Here is a 6000-nt window from a genome sequence, read left to right as displayed (position 1 = left end):
TGGTTAAAGGGCTGGACAAGGACCAGGAAGATCTGAATTCAAATCCCCATTCAGCCCAGAAACTCACTGGGTGACTCTGGGCCAGTCATGTATCTCTCAGCCTAACCTACCTCACAGGGTTGTTGTGAGGATAAAAATAAGCATGTACATGGCTCTGAACTCCTCGGAGGAAGAGTGGGATAGAAATGTAAAATAAATAGAAAAAAATAAAAAAAATAATGAGGTCATTCACACATTACCTGGGTTTGGGAGCTGTGTGTGCTCTCAGTTTTTGGTTTTGTGGAAGCAAGGTAGGAGGAAAACCTGGGTAGAACTGATTGTGTGGAAGCATGTTAGGTGGAAAAGCTACCCAGGTTTCCCTACCTTGTTTCCACACAACTGAAAATTGGGAGCATACACAGTTCCCAAGCCTGGTAGAACACAGTTTTTGATTGTGTGAGCGACCTCAGTGAGTGAAAAAACATGTATATTATACAGTTCAGTAGTCTGTGTACACCGTACACCAGGGGTTCTCAAATTTGGGTCCCCTAATGTTGTTGGATTTAAATTCCCATTATGGCATTGAATTATGGGAGTTGAAGTCCAACAACATCTGTGGACCCAGGTTTGAGAACTCCTGCTGTACACAGTTTGAACATTTGTGGACTCCTTGGTGTTTGCTGCAATACAACCAAACTAGACATTCTTTTAAACTCAGTATTGAATCTTTGACAGGACATCAGAAGGTGTTGATCAGACAGATATTGTACAAGGAGTTGTACAGATACCAGCCAGTTGTTAGAGCCACAATCACAAGGTATCAGAATTTCCCCTCCTAATTCCCCGAGGCTCTTTTTTTTTTTTAAAGTTGACCATTAAATAATAAACTGTTAGAACTCTTTATTTACAAAGCACAGATTTCATTGCCTAGTATTTTGGAAGAAATGAGGAACAGAGTGACTGCAGCATCTGGTGGCAATAAAGAAGGAATTAAAAAAAATCTTCTCTTGCCTCATTTTCTTTACACTGATGTATGGCGCATAATTTTGTCTCTGTCTGCTGAAGAAATAAATAAATAAATAGCAACCTAGAAGAAATATGCAGTTGTGAAATCCGTCTTGGCCATGAGTTTTCATGTTGCTTATTTAACAACGAGGCATCAGAGTTCAAGAGAAGAGTTAATTAAAGGGCTAATTGGGCTAATGGACATAGTGAATAATAATGCAAGGATGGGTAAGCCCTGTTGAACTCACTGGGGTTTACTTGTGAGTAAATGAGGATCAGGCTTTAGGCAAAAGATGGGGGCTTAGCTTTTGGGGATTACATCATGTTTGACCACTGGGCACTATGTAATAGTATCCACTTTGGCTTCTATTGAGTCTTTGGGCTGCTCCCAGAAGATCCGTGCTGTGTGGCATGGTGCAGAACTCCGGAGGCCCGGACGATGCATCCTGGCCCCCAGATAACCCAAAATGCAATGTGTGACATTCACGGTGCTTTGCGGGATTCCACCAGGAGATGAGTGCTCTAGGCCAGTGTTTCTCAACTGCTGGTCTGTGGATTGATGCCGGTCCGTGAGGCATTGGGTACTGGTCCATGAGGCGTCACTAATACCTCCCCCCCCCCGACAAAAAACCCCAAAACAATTTCTAGCCAGCAGAGGCTGGCGGGAATTCTCCAGAGCTCATTTCCAAGCAGCCCTTGCTGCTGGATAATGTTCATTTTGCTTCCTTGAAATGAACATTATCCAGCAGCGAGGGCTGCCTGGAAATGAGCTCTGGAGAGCTCCTTGTGGTCGAGGCCCCTGCTGGCCCAAAATTGGTTTTTGGGTGATGCCTGGGGGTGGGGCGGGGTTGGGGGGTGAGGGGGGTGACTCTCTTACTAACTACTGGTCTGGGAAACTGCTCATGAATAATGTACCGGTCCATGACTCCAAAAACATTGAGAAACACTGCTCTAAGCACCTGTTTCTGAGTCTACTGGGGCTGAATGAAGCCCCAGTGAACACACAATCCCAGAGCCCATGTTTAGGGCTCGCTCAAGCCTTTAACCCCAACAAAAAGCCCGGTTAAAAAGCTGGGCTAGGCGGTGCTGCCCCACAGGGATCAGGCCTGCACCACCTAGCCCAGTGCATTGTTGGATATCCGGGGGCCACGACACATCATCAAGGCCTCCGGAGTTCTGCACTGTGCTATGCAGCATGGATCGTCCGGGAACAGGATCCCAGCAGTTTCCATGCACAGCTTAACTGAGGCTGGGCTTTCCTAGCCTGAGTTAGCGGTCACGTAAGAACAGCCTCATTGTCCACACCCACTGGCAGTGGCTCTCCCAGGTTTCAGGCAAGGATCTTTCCCAGCCCATCCTGGAGATTCTGCCAGGGTGTATGGTTCCACCTCCTGTTGGTCCAGCACTCCTCCTGCATAGAGGGTTCCAGATGGCCTCAGAATCATGGCCACTGGAGAAGCGCTATTTCACCATCTGGCAATCTATTCCTTTCATAGTCTGCCCCGGGGAACTGCTGCCTCCAGCTCTCCAAGGGAGTCACAGCAGCTCACCTCCTGGACTGGCCCCTCATCACTGGCCAGCTCTGGTTTATATAACCCTTGGCAGGTGGGGCAACCCTCGTGAGAACTCAGACCAAGATCTCGCGTGAGTTGCCCCTGACCCTGTGACTCGCTGTTTTCAAGCAATGGCCCGCTGATATCCTGTGGGGGCCAGACAGATGCTCCCTGGCCAGGGCAAGCAGTGACCTCCAGGGCTGCATGGCCAGGAGGGACCGACATCAGCTACTCTGGGAGGGTAGGTTCCCAAGTGCTGGCCCCATCTCTTGTGGCAGCCCATATCCCGTTGGGAGATTTCCAACACAAGGATTGAACTTGGGACCTTCTTCATGCAAGACAGGTGCTCTGCTGCAAAGCTATAGCCCCATCTCAAGAAAGAGAGAGAGAGAGAGAGAGAGACTTGCACAAGGTTACACAATGAACTTTCTAAAGTGCATGCCCCCACGAAAGTTCAGCACTCTACCCACTACACTTCAGTGGGTACAATGCTTGTATTTTATAGATTTTAAATTTGGTTTGTTTTTATATTTTTAGCTTAATATTTTTATTGTCATTTTATTGTATGTTTTTTAAAAACTTTTGTAAACCACCTTGGTATGGGTGGTATATAAGTTCAACAATAAACTTGTGGTGGTATATAAGTTCAACAATAAACACAAACAAACAAATAAAATACACTGTTAGCTGAAGCAAAACTCCTTTAGTTAAGGAGGAAGCCCCACATTTTAGTCAATAGTTGGTGGGAGCTGCCATGGGAGTGATTTCGCATTATGGTCAATAGGAGTTTTGCTATGGGTACCGGTGGCAGCAGACCTAGCCAAACCATGGTCTTGTGGGAGCTTCGAATGGAGCCCTAAACTGGATAGCACACGTCTTCATTATCCAACAGCATCAGCAGCTGTATAGCATGAGGTCAAAGAGCTCACTTGTGTTGATTTCTTGAGAATAGAATGTTCCTTATGCTTTTTCAAGCTTAATTAGAAATTCCAAAGAACACTAGACTTGATGGTTGGTTTCACTGACTAGGCTTTCATGAAACCACTTTTGACTGCATGTAATGTATTGCTTTATTATCAAAGTGTCACTTGATGTATGTCCCTGCACCTTTATCTTTCAAAAAGAGTGCCTTTTGAGAAGCAAACATCGCATTTAGACTGTGGAAGGGGGGATGTGTGAGCAGAGTCAATGTTCTGTATAGACAAACAAAATAGACATCGTTATGATGGGCCTTACAGGTGCAAAGAGGTGTGGATGTTGCAGGCACCCCCTGGGGAAGTGCAGTATGTAGCTGATGAGCTGCACAAAAAGACAAATGGCAGTGCTGGTTGAGGTCCCTGATGGTGAGATCAAGTCATCCACTGCCAGGCTGGGTGGTGGGCAATTTTTGCTAGGAGATGTCTCTCTTTGAGGCTGTATCTACTCATGCAGCAGAATGAAGTGGGAATTACATCCTCAGGTGATAGAAAGGACTGTGCCACTTGAAAGTGTTGCTCTTTGTCATGGTGCTGAAATGTGACAATAAGGGGAGATCATAATGGTGAATGTATATGGTTCTCTCTCTCCAAAACTTGTTATGAATCGGGCCACACTCTAGTGAAGTTCAGACTGGACTCCTAAATCACTTGCTTGGCGCTATCACACACTTTTGTTGTTGTTGAAAAGCGATATATAAACATTCATAATTAATAAAAAAATATCACCCTGCTTCCAGAAACGCTGGTTCAGCAATGGGTAAGTCTTGACTTCAGTTCTTTGACAATAAAGACAATAAAGTGGTGGATAGCTTCTGCCTTTTAGGATCAACCGTCAGCAGTAAAGGATCCAGCAGTCAAGAAATACGCTGCAGACTAGTACTTGGTAGGGTTGCAATGAAGCCCTTGGAAAGGACATTTAGATGCCATGACGTGTCTACACCTACAAAGATTAGAATCGTTCGGACCATGGTTTTTCCCGTGACACTCTATGGATGCGTAAGCTGGACTTTGAAGAAGCAAGATAGAAAAAGCATTGACACTTTTGAACTTTGCTGCTGGAGAAGACTTTTGAGGATACCATGGACAGCCAGGAAAACAAACAAATGGATCATAGAACAAATCAATCCAGAATTTTCTCAAGGCACAAATGACCAGGTTCAAATGATCATACTTCAGACACATTATGCGAAGACCCAGCTCCCTTGAGAAGTATATAATGCTGGGAAAGGTTGAAGGAAAGAGAAGAAGAGGACGACCAGCAGCAAAATGGATGGACTTGATTATGACAGCAATGAATGCACCACTGAGAGACCTTAAAGGCCAAGTTGGACAGATCATCCTGGAGATAATCTATCTATGTGGTCACTAAGAATCAACACCGATTTGACGGCACTCACTCACTCACTCACTCACTCAAGTCTTGACTAATGCCTCTGAGCATGTAGTGGCCAAGCACATGTAGTGGCCACTCCAGCAATGTAAAATCTAGAGTGTGGATTAAGATGCCCAGAAGGCTCATGGTTCACAAGCAATCTGTTGCCAGCCAGGGAAACTGCTGTTGCAGAGCTGGGATAGACAGAAAGAGGCCTCCCACAGGGACATTCAATGGAACCTTCAGAGCACTGTTGCTTTCCCAATGTTGCTGACAGTTTAGTTTGGGAGTAGGGGTGGTGGGACAAAGATCAGGATCTCACAGCACAGTTCTCAAAAGGCTGAAGTCCTTTGGGATTGGGGATATGAAGTTGAAATGGTTGAAGTCCAACATCCTGAAGACCCATGTTTGAGAACCCCTGTCACAGGGGAATGAGAGATCAGATGCTTTTGGAAGAGAGCTGAGTTTGCAGAGCCCAGTTCAGAATCTAGACGAGAAGACCTGGCTCGTTATTATTCCCTCTCTCAGCGGGGTTCTCAAACTTGGGTCCCCAGATGTTGTTGGCCCTACGAGATGTGCTTGACAAGTATGAGTGGAAAAACAAAGGCATTCAGAATGCACATACGAGCAGTGGAATCGCTATTGACTCTTCCACATCAAGACTAGGACTGTTTTAATGAGTCAAAATAAAAGGCGATGCATCTGTGTGGCAAGTGGTAAAAATTACATCAGGCCTGCAGGTGGCTGTCTTTCACTTTAAAAAAGGACTTCCTTTTCCGTGACCTTTCAAGGACAGCCTCCGCATCCATTTGTCCCGACCTGGTAGCAAATTGAGCTACTGGATGAAGACATGCCGGAATCTAGTTAGGTACGCAGGAGGAATCCAAACTAACTGGAACAGAGGCGGAGATGATTTCCTTAAAAGGGCTGGCCCCTGAAACCATTGCTCTGAAGTATTGGGCACATAGGAGTTATGAAGGAGGATGTTTCTGTGACAGTTCTAGAGAGTTCTCACTCAGGACCCCCTCTCCAGAATGAGAGCATATTTTGTTACATCCCGCCTTTCCACCATTGTCTCAAACATAGGGGTTCCATCTAGGCACTGACCAGATTA

The sequence above is a fragment of the Hemicordylus capensis genome, chromosome 2, assembly GCF_027244095.1.
Source record: "Hemicordylus capensis ecotype Gifberg chromosome 2, rHemCap1.1.pri, whole genome shotgun sequence".
Classification (NCBI taxonomy): domain Eukaryota; kingdom Metazoa; phylum Chordata; class Lepidosauria; order Squamata; family Cordylidae; genus Hemicordylus; species Hemicordylus capensis.
This window is presented reverse-complemented; position numbering follows the sequence as displayed.